The sequence below is a fragment of the Antechinus flavipes genome, chromosome 1 (genome assembly GCF_016432865.1).
Source record: "Antechinus flavipes isolate AdamAnt ecotype Samford, QLD, Australia chromosome 1, AdamAnt_v2, whole genome shotgun sequence".
NCBI lineage: Eukaryota > Metazoa > Chordata > Mammalia > Dasyuromorphia > Dasyuridae > Antechinus > Antechinus flavipes.
In genome coordinates, this window is record NC_067398.1 from 296,774,002 (window position 1) to 296,792,754 (window position 18,753).

General features: G+C 34.4%; 1 protein-coding gene across 2 annotated transcripts in view; it reads left to right on the forward strand.

Annotated features, from left to right (window-relative positions):
* SHISA9 (shisa family member 9) overlaps positions 1-18,753 on the forward strand; it is a 441,603-nt gene that overhangs the window by 139,475 nt on the left and 283,375 nt on the right. The gene's annotated exons all lie outside the window — the stretch shown is intronic.

Genomic DNA, 18,753 nt, shown 5'->3' on the forward strand with positions numbered 1-18,753 from the left:
ATGTCCAAAGCTAGGAAAACCAATAGTAAAGTGAGGCAACCTCTGCTTCTATGGAACTCAAATCTTGATATTTTATGATTTACAGAAGTCTTTATATCTTACTCTTGAGAGACAGATGCTACAGATATGCTTATTTTCATTTTATAGATGAGGAAACTGAGCTTCAGAGAGATGGTGACTTAACCATAATCACATAACACATAAATGTCTAGAGCAGAATTTCTCAACTTGGAGTCCATGAACTTTAGGAAAAAAAACTGATCACACTATTTCAGTATAATTTGTTTCCTTTGTAATCCTATGTACATTATTGTATGTACTTAAAAACATTTTTTTCCCTAAGAAGGAATCCATAGACTTTACCAGACTGCCAAAGAAATTCATTATATTAAAAAAAATTTAAGAATTCCATTTTTTGGAGTTCTTCAGCCTCTAACTGGGCAGCCAGGTGGTACACTGGATAGCATGATGAGCTTTAAATGAGGAAGACTCATGTTTCTTTTGTCAAATCTGGCCTGTGTGGTCTTAGATAAGGCATTTAACACTATTTGCCTCAGTTTCCTCATCTGTAAAATGAACTATAGATGGAATGACAAATCCCTCCAGTGTCTTGCCAAGAAAATCCTAAGTGGGGTTATGAAAAATGAGATATAAATGAAAACGACTGAACAACAACAATAAAATGTCCTAATAAATATTAGGAATGTTGAATTGAAGTCTCCAATGATTCCCAGTCCAGTACTGCTTCTAATATATCATCTGCATGTGGATTTACTACATCAGTGAAAAGTTGTAGATAGGATCTGTGAATGCCATGTCCCCAAGAAATGCTGTTCCTTTTTACTTTAAGGGTATATCTACAGGAACAATTATAGTTTCATCATAATCTATTATGTTTGGGACTATTCCTACAAGTTTTTTTGGGGAGAGAATTTTAACTGAAAATCATTCAAATGCCATAAAAGATAAATTACTTATTGTTGGATAGACATTTATTTAACTACTAGAATTTCTGTTTTATTTGTCCTTTCAAAAATGAGTCCTAAAGCAACTTTTAGATATGAGTTCAGATGACATAATGACATATTAGTTTGATGACTTTTTTATAATGATGTAAAGATTTTAGCTTATTTTTACTCTTAAACTTGTGCGAACTTTGCTTTGATTGGGGCTTTAATAATACTAGCTAGTGTTTCTATAGTACTTTAAGGTTTGCAAAGTATTTCCTACATACAGCTCTTTATTAACATTTTCTTTCAAGGTTTTGGCCCTATTTTCTATCTACTCCTACCTCTGTTATGTCTTGCCATATTCCTTTGGTCAGTAAAATTCTGACTGAATACTGGATATTTATTGAGATGCTGTCTGGCACAGTAAATTCAGGACTATGCAGTGAAATACTAGCTATGATCTTTAATCATAGTAATAGAGTTTGATATTTATATAATTTACAAAGCACTTATATTGTCTTATTTGAGCTTCATAACAGTCTCACAAGGTAGGTGTATAAAGATTATTATCATTTGTCTCCTGACTGTTCCACAAATAAGATACTCCATCTTTTAGTACTGGGCATTTTCTCTGGCTGTCCTCCATGCCTGGAACACTGTCCTTCCTCATCTTTGCTTATTGACTTTCCTGATTTCCTCAATTCCCAATCCAAATCCCTTATTTTACAGGAAATCTTTCCTAATTCCTCTTAATTCTAATGCCTTCCCTCTGTTAATTATTTCCTATTTATCCTGAATATAGCTTGTTTTGTATTTATTTCTTTACATCTTATATGTTTCCCCCACCATTACATTGTGAGCTACTTGACAGCAAAGTCTGTCTTTTGCCTTTTATATTCTCAGCTCTTAGCACAGTGCCTAGTGCACAGGAGATGATTGATAAGTATATATTACTCTTTTGATTATGCTGTCTCAGAAGACTCAGGTTCGAATCCTAATTAATAACTCTATATTCCAAACTCATTAGCCTTGTATAGAAACCTTTCTTTAAATAAGCTAGACATCATAAATCATAATTTACCTTATACGCATATTTTTAAGAACTTTAGTTATAAAAGATAGCAATGCTCATTTTGTAGTTGCAGGAATCAAGACCCAGATAGATCTTGCCCAAGGACAAACCATTCAATCTCTCTATGCCTCAGTTACCTTATTTGTTTATTGGAGATAGGTGTTGGATTTAGTGGCTTCTAAAATTACAACAACAATGAAAACAATGTTAACCTAATCTTTTGTAGGCATTTTCTGGGTAATTGTAATAATTGTAAAAAACTACAATAAATTGTAATAATAACACTTGCAATAAGGCAATGGGAATGATATGCTCTTCATGCTATTCCCACAGTTTTCATTTTGTTTGCGAGGTCTTTGTATTTCAAAAACTTTTGATTCCATTTAATTTGGAGATTACACATGTTTGGTATGGTGACATTTATTTATAATCTTGTTCTTAAATTTCCGATCAGGGAAGAAGTTATTTTCTGTGATGATGCTTCATTTCTAATGCAGTATATTACTTAGATTCTCAAAGGTATTTTCTTTATTATTGTTATTGCTATTAGTCCCATTTGACTACTTGCAGTCTGTTGCTTATATATCATATCCTCTTACTCTTAGATGGACTGGCTGGAATTCAGGCAATGTGGAGAACTGATTTGGAGGTGCGAGGAAGGAGTACTGGATGTCAGCTATTATTTTCCTAGAAAAAGAACAGGTTCTAATGAGAGGATATTTTGTCTTGTTTCACTCCCCCACTTTTTTTATGTGTTTTCTTTTTTAATTGCTTCTCACCCCAAGCTGAACATACTTGGCTTAGATATATAATATCAAGGGCAGAGAAAATCGAATCCAACCACAGAGAGCAAGAAATAACATTCATTTCAGAAATGTAATACAATATAAAGCCTAAGTTATAGCCCAATCTATGGAAAAAAAATTTATGGTTCTATTAGTAATTTAGTCATTCCCACCCACCTTTAATATACTCTTTGGCTATAGAAATGAAATAGTTTTTTGGTAATAAGTTTTCTGAACATGTCATCGGTGCTGTTTGGCCATAAAAATGATTCATGATGGTGTATGAGAAGGAAGAGTAATAATACTGCTTAGCTCTTTTGTAGTGCTTTATATCTGAAAAGTACTTTACAAACATTAATTAATAATAGAGTGCTCCCCTCCCAAACTGATAAGTAATTACTCAAATGAATATCTTAAATATGTGAAGACTGTCAATGACACTGAAATGAAACAAAGTCCCAGGTAGATCAATAAAAAAAATATCATTGACTAACTAGTGTTATGCTGTGTAGGAATTGCATTCAAGTAAGTTCACTGAACCAAGAAATCCATATGTTCCCAAGATGCTGAGGAGCTTTCTTTGTTTTCCTGAATTAAGTTAAATTTCTTTAACCATATGCTGCTCTTTTCAAGTGACAGAAAAGGCTTAAACATGTTAATTGAAATCACGGGTGTGTGTGTGTGTGTGTGTGTGTGTGTGTGTAAGACACCAGTTACTTATGGAATCATTTATCTTAATGTTTTCTGTCCTAATTGTTTATGGAATGTTAGTTCAGTGGGTAAGAACATAAGGTCATGGATCCAATACAGTGTAGCTGACTTTGTTGGCTTTGAATAATGTTTGTGTTCACAATAGGGACTGGTAACATGAGTGGTAAAAAAAAAAAAGTATTAAACAAAACCATCCATGTTAGTGTAAAAATAGCTGTCAAAATATATAAAAAGAGATTTCTGCTACTTTTTAGTTGTGTGACCTTGGGGAAATAATTTTGCCTCTTTGACCTCCCAGTTCAAATTGTTCAAGATAATTTGACAGATTGTAAACTCCCTAATGGCAAGAGCAAGTTTGCTTTTTGTCTTCATCTCCAGCTCATAGCTTAGTGCCTGACATATAGTGAGAGTTAAATAAATATTTGATTGATTTCATTGATCACAAAGGAAAAATATATGGAGATATTATTTTGTTTAAAATAATCAATATTCTGATACATTTGAATGGTGATAAAATGCTGTTTCATAACAAAAAACGACAAGGTTTCATAACATAAAAAGTTATATCTATCTAACAGTCTGTCCCTTTTTGATTTCATGCGTAGAAGAACCCTTTCCTTTTATAAAAGCCCATTCATTAAGATCTAGAAGAATCAGTATACTCTAGAAGAACTCTGAACATTTGTTGAGACATGGAATTTACTGTGCCAGACAGCATCTCAATAATTACCCTATGGGTAATACCATTTTTGACTCCATCCTATTCTCAAATGACATCATGGGATTTTTAATGAAACCCAAGAGTTCTCATGTCCAAAAGTCAGATTAGCTATTGGTGGCCTGGTTCTGTTGGAGTGTGTGCTTCACTGTTACAGAGAATATATATATAATATATATATATATATAATATTTATAATATTTTTTTTAGCTTGGGGAAGGGAACTAAGATGTCTTGTTTTCTCAGAACCTTGGCCTCTAATCCCATCTAATAATTATAGATTTTAGGAGTGAATTCTTTTTTTAATTAAAGCTTTTTATTTTCAAAATATATGGATGGATAATTTTCAACATTTACCCTTGCAAAACCTTGTGATTCAAAATTTTTCCCTCCCTTCCTCCCACACCCTCCTTCTAAATATCAAGTAATCCAATATGTGTTAAACATGTGCTATTGTTCTATACATATTTCCACAATTATACTCATAAGAAAAATCAGACCTAAAAGGAAAAAAAAGATAAAGAAAACAAATTGTAAGCAAACAACAACAAAAGAGTGAAAATACTATGTTGTGATTCACATTTGATGTCCTCTCTCTGGGTGCAAATGGATTTCTTCATCATAAGACCGTTGGAACTGTCCTGAATCATCTCATTTTTAAAGAAAACTAAGGAGGAGTTAATTCACTAGATTATTCTTTTCTATTTCCCTCTTCTGAATGGGGAATTGTGGAACAAGCAGCATCTTGAATTAGGGCAGGACATATGCAGAGAAAGAAAAAGAGACAGATACATAGAAACAGAAACAGAGGCAAAGGCAGAGATTTGCACAAAAGAGAGAAACAGTCTCTCACACATACAGAGAGAGAGAGAGAGAGAGAGAGAGAGAGAGAGAGAGAGAGAGAGAGAGAGAGAGAGAAAGAGAGAAACTGAAAAACTGAAATGAGGAACCTTTCTGGGTAAGACAAAAAGATGGAAAGAACAGATTTGGAAATGTCAGGAAAGTCTTAGTTTCTTGTATTCCCAGTCAACCCCTAGTTCTAGGAATATTCTTGATGTTCTAGAATGGTTTTTTCTTGTTCATAAACAAAAAAGCTTATTGAAGTGTGTCTTGTTTTTCCCCCATACTTTTTTGAAGGATGATTGCATGACTGGATAGTATTTTTATCACTCCTGCCTTTTGATCCATGATCTGGAGTTCACTCCCCAAAGTTTTAAGTCCCTGTTTCTCTATGAGGTGTGTGGGATGTAAACCCTTTCTTTGCTAGGAGACAGGTGAAATAAGGGAAGATAGATACTTCGTATTTGCTTCTTCTATTGGGGTTGAAGCAACAGATGGGGTATTAGTAAACCTTGGGATTTATAGCTGATTGAGACATTTTGTTTTGTTACACATTGATTTATTTTTCTTGTTTATATGTCATCTCCCTTTGTTATTATGTGAGATCTTTGAGAGCTTTTTCACATTGTGCTGTATTGCCAGTGCTTTGCCTATAGTAAGAACTTAATAAATATTTTTCCATATTCTTTTCCTTGATTGATTCATTTATTGCATTTTAAACCATGCTTCTTTCCTGGGATCTTTCAGGAATCCTGAACTGTATAATAAATCACGAATTAAAATATCATTAGAAAGTCTTTCAATAACTATCCCCTTACTCTCTATATAGCATTAGCTCAGTGAAGTTGTGAAATAAAGATGTTTTTAATTTTCTCTCCACTTCCCCCCTTTTGAGTTTTTCACCCCTTTCTGATAATACCTTCTCTCTACCATATCAGATAATCCGTGTCCTCATTTTTAAGGAAAATGATTTCTGTCCTTCAACAACATTAGACTATTGGGCTCATATCTTGGACATATTGCCCCAATATTTCATCTCCTGCTCCCAACTTCAATTGGTCAATCACCAGTACTATGATTGAAAATCCAATTACAAAAAAGAGAATACATGATCAGTCTTAAATATTTTCATAGGACCATAGGATTATATATATATATATGTATACATGTATACACATGTATGTATGTATGTATGTATATATATATAGCTAAAAAGTATCTTAGAAATCATCTAGACAACTTCCCTCATTTTACAAATGCGGTAACTGAGGATCAAAAGGTTAAATTATTTCCTCAGGGTCATCCTGATAGTAAAAGCCTTTGTTGTTTTTCACTTGCTTCAGTTGTGTATAACTTTTTAATGAACCCATTTGGGGTTTTCTTGGCAAAGATACTGGAGTGGTTTGCCATTTCATTCTCTAGTTCATTTTATAGATGAGGAAACTGAGGCAAATAGGGTTAAATAACTTGCTCAGAGTCACACAGCTAGTAGGTGTCTGAAACCAGATTTATACGGAAGAAGATGAATCTTCTTGACTCCAGACCCAGTATTGTATTCACTGTGCTGTTTAGCTGCCCATAGTAAATATTTTAAGTGAAATTTAAGCATAGGTTTTTGTCAATCCAATTCAGTGTTCTACTTGTTTTACCATTCTGTCTCTTTTTTGTCCTCCTGTATAATCTCCAGTAGAAGCCAGGATTCCAAAAGAAATGATCAAAATGAAAGGAAGAAATTGAGGGAAGAAAATAAGGAAGGAAGAAAGGAAAGAAGAAAAGAAGGGAAAAAAAGAAAGAAAGGAGGGAAGGAAGGAAAAGAGGGAGAGAGTGAGGGAGGAAGGAAGGAAACATTTTTAAAGCACCTAGTATCTGCCAGGTACATTATGCTAAGCACTTTACAAATATTGTTTAATCCTCACAAGAACCCAGGAAGATAGGTATTATTCCCATTTTATATTTGAGGAAAATTGAGGCAGACAGAAGTTAAATGACTTTCCCAGAATCACACAGCTAGGAAGTGTTGGAAACTGAATTTGAATGTAGGTCTTCCAGGTTTCAGGTCCAGGTTTTGCTCTATCCATTGTTGTACCAATTGTCTCTAAACAAGAGAAAAAGATATGGCCTTTATATATTTGAGCTAGGTTCATGTTGGCATGTGAAGTTTGCATTAATTAATTTGTACTTCAAGTCCACGCACATACTTAACCCCTGCAAACTGAGCTGTTCTTAGAGTAATGTGAATCAGAATGGTTGTTGTTGGTCCTGTACAGTCAGTGACAGTATGGTGTGTGTATTACAAAGAATGCTGGACACAGGATACCTATATTTAGTTTTGGGGTCTGATATCTATTAGCTGTGAGATCACAGTCAAATCACTTAATCTCTCTCAATCTTGATTTCATATAAATTGAGAACATGACGCTTTCCTACTTATCTTACAGGGGGATCATGAGAGGAAAAAAACTGATAAGCCTTAAAGAGGTACATAAATGTTAGCTATTATTCTTCTGAGAGCATCTGAAAGAGGAGAAAGAAGTGGCCGGCTAATGCTAAGAAGACCTTAGGGGCTCCTATAAGTATAATTAGAACACAAAATCCCTAAAGATTCTGAGGCTGAACTTATGGAGATTGTACCTATATCTTTTTTACATAGCCCTTTTAGGGAATAGATGCTTTTTTGTTACCTCTTCTCCTCTTCATGACTGTCCTTAAAAACAAAAAAGCAAAAAGCCCAGCATTTATGTATTAAGGAATGGCTTGGGTAATCAACATATTTCATGATTTGCCATTGGGTTGGGGGAGCTAAACCTCATAGGAATGGCCGTGTAGGCCCTTGAGGCTGGGAATACAGCCTAGCAATTGTAAATTATTTCATCTTCCCTCGGACTGGACTCCTTTGCTCCAATTTGCTCATCATGTTGTGACATAGATTTCCAAAACATATTCCCTATTTTTAGGGAGAGGGGCTGTCCGAGAGATTTGCTGTCCTGTTGCCTGTATATTTTAATGGTGTTAGTCGCCTGCTCACATTCACACCATCCTGAGTGAGGAGGCTGGCTGACAACATCAGGTGGCCTTATTTCTTGTTATTACTCATTTCAATATTTGGTATGATTGTGCTCTAGTTCTGCTGGTGGCCATTGACAGTTTTGCTGCAAGAGGAGAATAGCTAAGCTAGGGAAATATAAAGGTAGCAATGTTATCAGCTTGAGGAAGTCTGGATAGTTTATTCCTGGGTTTTAGATGATTCCTTTTGAAATCTCAGTCCTATGGGCAAATCTGACATGTGATAGTGCTTAAGCAAACGCTAGAGTAGGAGAAAAGCAATTTCTGTTTAGAAGGGGGCAGGGGATAATTGGGAGTTGAGCAAAAGTAAACTAGAAAGTCAGGTTATTTTTTTTCCTATAAGGTTCTAGAACACTGAGCCAAGCAGCAAAACAATTATAGGAATAGAGATAAAAACCAGAACATCATTACTATTGTTCAGTTGTTTTTCAAATGAGTCCAACTCTTTATAACTGTCTTTGAGGTTTTCTTGGCAAAGATACTAGAGTGATTTGCCATTTCCTTGTCCACCTCATTTTACAGATGAGAAAACTGAGGCAAACAGGGATGTGACCTGCCCAGGATGGTACAGCTAGTAAATGTCTGGGGCCAGATTTGAATTCAGAAAGATCAATCTTTCTGACTCCAGGTCCAGCCCTCTGTCCACCACACCACTTAGCATTCCCTAGAGTATTAGATTGAGGCAACATAAGGAGTTTGTGAGAAGAGCTGATTTTTTTGTCTGACTTAATTTTTCCCCTCAAATTGTAGCAGCAGCTTACATTTTTATAGGTACCTCTTTATAGATATAGCTTCCACCTGGACTATAGCAATATCATTCGCAGTTAGGGAACTATTCTCCTTAATTGAATAGTCTATTACACATTAGCTGACTTCAGGGGTGGTCATCTAGTGAGAATGGAAGGACACATCTTTCTGTCTTGATAGGACCACCTCTTCATCCGATTGACTCTTCATCCTTCTTTGGATCTACTGAAGCCCTGATGAGATGGACTCTAAATTAAATCTCATAGAATTTAGGGTTGGAAGGGACTTTAGAGTCTAATCTGAACTTCTTACTCTTTAGATATGACAACAGACTGGTTTGGTTAAATGATTTGCCTAAGGTCACATAACTAGCAAGTAGCATAGTTAGCATTTAAATTGATATTTTTTATTTCTGTAGCAGAAAACCTGATCTAGGCCTAACAATTTCCCCCTAATAACGCCCAGAGTATATAACTAAAAACACCAGCTACAAAATCCAATTGTAGTCTAAGATATTTCAGTGTCAGTATTAAATGAATCTTGGCTGAAGGGTCACATTATTGGGTGATAGAGAAGGTAACTTGAGTTGCTGTTATTGGAAAGTCCTTTGAAGTTTAATTTTTTTCTTTCAATCAAAGATTGCTTTGAAATCATAATCTATACTTGGCCAGGAGCTGCTAAACCAGTTGGACAAGTCAAATGCAAATAAAATACCAAAGGATGCCATGTTGCATTTGGCTTACTCTCCTTATCCATGCTGAGTAAAGAGCTCTATTTTGCTTTTTGATTTAAAGTTCAAAATATTTGGTTGTTGGGGTTTGTTCCTGGGAAGTACAAATAGGATGCTTTAGGCAAGGAGGGTAAACTGGAGAACAGCATGCTAGATGTGTCATTACAGAAGTTTCATATCTTTTGAAAAACTCAAAACGATAACACAATGATGGTATCCTGTGTCTTGCTTATTTAATGGCAGTACTGGCTTTTGGGAGAACTAATAGGGTTGACCTTTGCTTTTCACATCTTACATTAAATTCAGATATCTTAATGTTTGTGTACAGGTGTTTGTAATTAATAACTGAAGTCTAGCACTTACATGAATAACTTTGCATACAAAAAGGAGGCATATTTAGCAAAGCAGACTTTGATCAAAGAAGCTGATCTGAAGGAGAAGCATTTCCAACACTAATCTTTTCAGTTCAACTTAAATATTGCTTAAGCACCAGTTATATTCAAAACATAGTATTTTTATCCCAAGGTACTTGAAATAAGAGAATGAATAGGACATTTCTTATCCTTGCCTTCAAAGAACTTATAATCAATTAGTATCTAATAATTCTGATAAAAGAAAACAGTGAGAAAGTGCTTTATTTGGGAAATAGAAGCAACAAGATGAAAGAATGGATTTGATCCAATCATTGGGAAAAGAGCAAATGTCACATTATGAAGACAACTGGGAAAGAGTCAGGAAAATTGAGTTCTAATTCCAACTCTGATATTAGTTAATTATTATTCTTTGAGCAAGATTGAACTGGGCATGACTTTTTATGGTTATTTTTCATTCTGAGTCTATTAGCATAGATGAAAGAGTACCTGGATAGGTGGCCAAAGATCTAGTTCTTAGGCTTGACTGCCATTGCTTCGTATCCTGAGGAAATTCACTTTATTTCATCTGAAAAATGAAAGGGTCAACCTAGATGACTTAAAATTCTGTAACATTGGGTTGTTGTAGAGAAGTATTAAGTCTTTCAGGCCATGTGGGTATTGACTGGACAATTATTATTTAATTGCTCAAAATTATACCCTGATGAGGAGAAAGAGTTAAATGTTCCCTCTTTTCTCAATAGTAGGAAAATGCTAGATGAAAACAAATCCCAAGAACATAATGAATGATACACATAATGAATGACCCAAGGTTGCCTTTAAACAGCAGAGTGGATTAAGTTTTGTAGAGTCACACATATAGATGTAAATCAGTTTAAATTCTACTAGTCAATTAAATTGCTCAGTCTACAAACACTTAAGTATCTACTGTGTATCAGACACACTCCATTTCAGCCCTGGAATTCATGCCTCATCAATACCCTGTGCTCCTGGTTCCTCTCCCGCTGATTAGAGAGTGAAGATTTCTCAGAACCTCTTTTTAAGTAGGGTGTCATTTTCATTTCTCACCTGGATGTATTTGTACCAGGTATCTTTCCTCTTTGCAATCCATCCCCATTTTCAGCTTCCTTTTTTATTATTTTTATATATAAAAGGTATTATGGGTAATTTTTCAACATTGACCCTTGCAAAAATTTGTGTTTCAACTTTCCCCCTCTTCTCTCCCCACCTTCCCTAGATGGCAAGTAGTCCCATACATGTTAAATATATTAAAATATATGTTAAATACAATATATGTATACATGTTTATATAGTTATCTTGTTGTACAAGGAAAATTAGATTTAGAAAGAGGGTAAAAATAACCTGAGAATAAAAAACAAAAATTTCAGCTTCCTTTCATATGTTGTCTTCATTCATTAAATTATAAGCTCCTTTCTTTTTCATATTTGAATTCCTATCATAGCACAGAGATGAGCACATAATCTTTCTTAACTGACTTACCAACCACTGAGGATATGAAGAGAAAAAAAAAATCAAGACTCCCTGCCCTCAGGAAGCTCATAATGGAGAAGACAGCAATGAATATATATGTAAGGTAGTTTTGGAAGAAAGTATACTTGTATTTTGGGGAAAAGAAATGTAAATCAATTTGCTAGCCTTAAAGGGCTATATAAATATTATTTATTATGATGATGATGATGAGGATACTTATTCTTATTTAGAACATAAGGCTTGAGCTGAGTCTTGTAGCAAACATGGAATTCCAAGAGATAAATTTGAAGAGAGGGAAATATAGCATGTATTGGGACAATGCAAAGGAATGGAAAAAGGTGGGCGAAGATCAATTTGCTAAGGAAGTCTTTAAATCAGGAGCTGCTTCTCATCCCTCTCATCCCCTCCTCTCCATCAAAAGCTGTAAGAATTAATTTGTATAGGCACCAAGGAATGCCTATTGGAATGCCAGTTCATTCATAGGATGCAGGGACTAGGGTGCTGGTGGTAAAATCTGTGGATAGATTGGTGAACCAACATTCCTGACTATATGACTGATATTTTTGAATATTGATTTGTTTCCAGATTTTTTGGAATCTGATCTGGTTCTGAGAAAAGAAAAAGTTGATCAAAAATAAAATTATATTCCCTGTTGACTCTTACAAAGTTTTTTTTTTAATTGATGCCTTTTGATTTTATGTTAAAATCAGGCTTGATTCCTTCTCTCTTACTTTACCACTGTGCAGGGAAGATAATAACAGTTTTCCCCTGTGTTCCTGCTGACATAAGAGATATGGCCTAGAAGGTTCCCACTCTTAAGCAAGGGGTGTAGAGATTGTGGGTATGATGGAGCTAGTAACTCAAATGGACTTTTACTGTTAGATAGGGGACTCAGCATGATGGCATCAACGATTGGCATTTTCAGATGCTTTCGGTGCATAAAGCTTTGCATGCTCAATTTTGCTTATACTAAATTAAGGCCCATGTCTGACAAAACTGCATTCAAAATAGTGTTGGAACATGCTTATTGTGGCATAAGCATATGGTTGTGAACCTTTCTCCCTCCAAGAAATTTTCTGTGTAAGTGGCAACACTTTGAGTGTAAGCTTAAATTTTTTCACCTTTAACTCATATCTTCATCACCAATAAACAAGGATTATGATGTTTTTCTAAGTGTAATGTTCTAACTGTAGACTTGTTTTTTCTTTTTTTAAAATTTAATTTTTAATTTTTTTTCAACTGTAGACTTTAAAAAAAATGTTGGCACCTAGGCAGACCAGTGCATAGATGTCTGGAGTCAGGAAGAACCAAGTTCTAAATCTTGGTTCAGATACTTTGTAACTACACTATCCTGGACAAGTCACTTAATCTGTTTCCTCATTTGTAAAATCAGACTAATAATAGCACCCACCTACCAATGTTGCTGTGAAGATTTCTAAATTTCTAAATTACATAGTAAGTAATTAATATTTACTTCTTTTTTATATAATATGAGAATATGCTTTGATTTAATGATATTTTGTTCTTTATAAACAAAGATAATTCTTGTCCATCAGTGGGTTAATCTTAGGGACTGGTTCTATTAGTAATTCAAATATCCACAGAGACACGGACCACATATATTTGTAAAACTCTTAAGTGTTTGAGGTCTAGGCTCTAGTGAGAATCAAATTAACCAATGTCACTCCCACCCCACTTCTTAAAATAAAATCTGAAACCTGGTCCTCATTTAATAATGTTATATACTAATATGCTGAGCTAAGCAGTCAAAAAACACTTGGTACTTGATTGGGTTATGACAGATTAGTTAGAAGGTAGAAGTCAGCATGTTATAATGGAAGGACTAGGAGTCAAAAGATCTGGGCTGGAGTCCCAAATTCATTACTTACTCACCATATGACCTTAGGAGGATTTTAATTCTAATTCTGCTAACATAGGATGTTGTTGTGAAAATCAAATAACATAAATCTGTCAAAGTGCTTTTTCAACTATAAAACACTCTGAAAATATATAACATTATTTTTATTTTATTCTAGATTAACTCACTTCCTTATATTAATTGACACCTGATTTTCACCTGATGACCATGTTTTTGGGTTGAGTGATGGTTTGTAGTTTTCCATTCTTAATAGTTTTTTAGGACCTTGATAAGAGAGGTTATCAAATTCCTTTTTTCATATTACCACTTCCAGATTATTATTCTATTGCTCTCAAATTTTTTTCTTTTTAAAAAAATTCATACCATTTGTTTGTAGTCTTCTTTCCCTTTCTTGTTTGCCTGCTGACCTCTAGAAAACCATATTGGTGATCCTTTATGGCTCCTTTTCAACTACAGTGATATTTATCTCTACTCTACTTCAGCTACCTACTGCTACTCATCTAAAATGAGTTCCTTTAACTTTCTTCCTTTCTATCTTGAAATTTATGTTTTCTTTTGTCCCCTGCTCTGGTCATTAAGGAAGAAAAGTATTTGTTTTTTTGCCAAAGGTGTCTCTTCTTCTTTACTCTTGATAACATTATGTTCTGTTTCTTCCAGACTCTTGCTCCATTTATTATTTGATTTGTCATGAAATTTTCCCTTTTTACTGGCTTTTACCTTTTTGTTTACATTTTATCCTTAAACACACACACATACACACACACACACACACACACACACACACACACACACCAATCTTTCCTTTAAATCTTATTGCTTATTTTCTCTATCTCATTCTCATCATCAGCAAAGTCTTCCAGATAATAATAATTGTCCATCACTTCCTCCCCACTAATTTTTAATTGCTTTAAATCTCATTTTTGTTTTCAGCTTTTATTTATGAATGACCTTCTACCTTCATGACCATAGACAAGTGTACTTCAGCATCTTCTTCCATAAAATGAGGGGTTGGGATACATGTCCTCTGATGTTCCTCCTAATTCTTGAACGATGATCCTACTCATCTTGTTTTAACCTGTATTCTCCTTGAACTCTCTAGCATTTGAAACTGTTATCTCCTTTTTGAAATGTTTCACTCTTAACTTCTGTGAAACTACATTCTTATTCTTTTCATACTGTCTCTGGCTACTTCTCTCCTTTTCTGTATTTTCTCTCATTTTCAAGTTCTTTCTCCTGATTTCAGATCTTTCTGCCCTTTCTCCCATCATTATCCCTGTCATTCAGGTCTAAGTTTCAGGAGTAATTTTTGTCCCTTTCTTCTTCCTTCTCCTGGAAGAAGCTGGTGGTTCAAGTAGATAGAGCATTAGGCTTAGAGTTAGAAAATCTTGAAATTAAATCTGGCCTCAGATACTTCCTAGCTTTGTGACTCTGGGCAAGTCACTTAACCTGTTTACTTTCATTTCCTCAACTTAAAATGGAGATCATAATGGCACCTAATCCACAGGATTGTTGTGAAGATCAGATGAGATTAATATTTATTTTTAAAAATAAAGTTTTACTTTATTTACTTTACATAGTACTTAAAAAAAAAGTATTACGCGTAACATAGTACTTGGCACATAATAAGCATGATATAAATGCTTATTCCATTCTCCCTCTCCTGGACCTTATATTCTTTCAATTGTCAAAAAACTATATTTTGCAACTCCCTATTTTTCATATTTCTCTTCTTTTCCTATGACCCTATAATCTCTTCTAATTCTACCCCACCTCCCCATCCCCCCAAAACCTATAGCCAATTGCCAGATCAAGCTTTCAAAAGCAATATTGTTATTTTATCCTCCTGTTCAAAAATTATCTATAGCTCCCTATCATCCTCTGCCATCTAATTCTCTTCAAGCTATGATCATTTCTCTTTTTTTATTCTTGTCTCTTACCAATCCCCTAAAGTCTCTGGTCTAGTCCTGCTGGATTGTTCTTTCTTCCTAGAATATCCCTTGAGAATATGCCATTTTGAAAATGTTCATTTTTTTTTTTATCTGCCACCACCTATTCTTATTTTTTGAAATTCTACCTGTCCTTCAAGGTCTAGGCCCAGGGTCACCTTTTCTAAATAACCTTAAAAAATTCCTTACTGCTATCACAGTATGATATGGTCTTTCCCTCTTCTGAATTCCCACATCCCTAACCCCTCTGGTGATACTTATTTCATTCTCTCTTGCACTTTGGTTGTTACCATACTTTTCTTACTTTCATTGCTGAATGATAATTTCCCTGAGGGCAGGAAGCTTATCATCTCTTACTCACATTAGTATCCCCCATAGTAGACTCACAATAAATGACTGGTGAATGGGCAAGAATTGAACTAAATGATTATTATGCTGATTTATTTCCCATATGCAAGGGGGGAAAAGTCTTATTCCTTTCAAATGCCATTTTCAAAAAGTGTCTGGGTATATATAATGCAAGCAAAAGAGAGAGCAATTAAGCCTCAACATTTACCTCTCTAGAAAAGAAAAGTAGTTGCTATGCAGCAATTTCTGGCTCCATTTTAACCTGGTGTCTACAGAGTTAACCTGCAGTAAACATAGTAAATACCAGGGCTGCACATTACCGACTTCACATCATGCTAGATAAGGGTATAAGTATAACCTACTAGGGCAGGTTTCAGAAGGATTTGCATATGCTGTATGCTACAGGAGGAGATATAAATATGCCTCACACACAGCATTAAAAGAATCATTCCACAGCCTACACAGATGTCAAAATAATAACAGGATGATGTTAGGCAAGGAAATATTTTTTATGACTATTCTACCATCCAGAGTTATATAATACATCTTTGCAGAATGAAGGAACCTGAAGGTTGATGGTGAGATGGAAAGGCTAAGCAGATGGAAAGGCTGTTAAAGGGCCTTTGACCTATCCAGGCTTACTAACCCTTTGGTGTTAAATGGAATGTGGATGTAGGTGGAGTTCATGGTGATCTTTTTGGAGGAAATATTTGGGAAACCAGACTGGGGTGAAGGAGAAGGCCACTCATTTATTGTCATTACTGTGGCAATAAGGTAGTCACAAAGTGTAGGAATTAAGCTGTATCCAGACCTAGGATAATTAGGAAACAGAGATAAATACTGTGGACAAAGATTATGATTTTTTTCCCCCTTTCTAAGGTCTTTATAAGTTTAAACTCCCTTGTCTTCCCTTTAATTTCTTAATCAGGATGGGGCATTGGAAAAGAACATAGAACAAACTCTTTCACTGATTTGCTTATGTGATTATCTGCAAAACCCAATATCTTTGTGTCTCACTTTTTTATCTGTGAAAGACAAATAAGGATAGCTGCCCTAATTGCTTCATAGCATAGGGTCTTAAGCTTTTTTTGTCTTATGGATCCTTTAGACAGTTTGGTGAAATCCAAGAACCCCTTTTCAGAATAATATTTTTAAGTATATAAAGTGATGTGCTTATGTGCTTCACAAAGAAAACTAGTTATATTAAAATATGCTTATCAAAACATTAACAACATGAATCCAAGGTTAAAATCCTATTTTTAAATATTTATACTATGATTATTTAATAAAATATATCCATTATCTTATTATAATATTTTATCATTATATCTATCTGCCTTATTTCTCCTAGTCTTATTCTTCATCCTTACTATCTACTACTATCTGTCTATCATGTAATAATTTCTCAGTCCATACCTTTCTTTCCTCTCTTTACATAATATATCTTTTTCAATTTTGACTCTGTGGTGAACCAACTCAACTCTGCACTATCTTCTATTCTTAAATTATTTGCTTTGTTGCTAATAACTCCTTGACAAACCCTGATATTAGGTTATTCCTACTTTGTGCTTCCTTTGCTCCTACCGATTGCAAGAAAATATGGAATTATACTGCCTTTAAGACCAATAAAAATTTATGTTATCTAATCTGAATGGAGCCCTTGTGTTCACCTCAGCTTCTTCTGCCTGAACAATTAGAATTAGAATTAATATTAGGTATATTAATTATCTATATTAACATTAATATTAGAATAAAACTTGAATCCAGATTATTATGCATTGAAGTTTGTTCTCTATCTACTGTATCATAATGCCTATCAACAGGAAATAATTGTTCTTATAACCAGGTTTTGGGTCAACTCAGAATAAAATTATACTGAGTCATATAAGAAATTTTCTCCCTGAGACAGGAATTGCTTCATTTTTAAGACACCTTATTTCTGAATCTGGTTGTCCTGTCTACTTTATTCTATCCATTTACAATCCTTAGTTCCTAGCTTCTTCCTATTTTCTGATTCATTACCTGACTTTTAACTTGACATCTCCGTCTTCTACATTACTTGATTTCTTCTTGATTTCTGACTTGGATAGTATTTTTTCTTTTTGCCCTACTAATTCTATAAATTCTCTAACCTGACATCTTCACTGCTGCTTTCATCTTTCACCTTCAAGGACTTCATAGGTCTGGTCCATTCCCTCCATTGACTTCTTTCTACACCTTTGTTTCAGCCTTGGCCTTTTTTTCCTTTTGGAAGATCTTTGCTGACTGAAGTATAACAATGAGGTTATTGATGAAATTCCCCTTTCTCCCATCCTCCTACCTTCTTCTTTATTAATATATTCTATTTTTTGTCCTTAAAAAGAGTCTTTTTGATTCTGCTACAAATTTATTAGTAGTAGAAATACAAATTCCTATGTCTCCTTTAATTGTACAAAGTCTTTTCTCTATAAGAATTTCTCTGTTAAGTATAAGTGTTGTTATACCTATTTTGTAGATGAGGAAATGGGACTCAGATTAATTAATTGATTTGACCACACTGACATAAATAGCTCTTCTAATTTTAAATTCACTGCTCTTTCTGTAGTGCCCTATAGTTACTCTTCTACCCACTAATGCGAGGAGCCCCATAGGATCAAAGATGAAGAGCTAGGAGGAATTATAAATATCATAAACTACAAACTTTCATTTTGTAAATGAAGAACTGGGGTCCCCAAATGTTAAATGTTTTATGCAAAGAATAACCAGCAGATATGGTATTGGAATCAAGAGCCACTGTGCTATGTTGTCCATCTCCAGTTATTCTGCCTACCAGTTCTGTGTGGAAGCAACCCCATTACATATCAGTCTGTATTTCTGAGGCCAGACTTTGTGAGGATAGTTGTGAAAGAGATATATTTTTTAAAAGACAAAGAAGGATTTAATTGCCTGCTTGCCTAGCAAATACTTTACTGAAACTCCTGAAGTCCTGTCCCTGTCTTAGAAGTCAGTTTCAATTTATTTATTAACTTAAATCTAAGCTTGTTAATATGAAGAATAGTCTATATTGTCTTCTTACTTAATAAATAGTTGTTGGCTAATATTTTCTCTTTAATTTTTCTTCT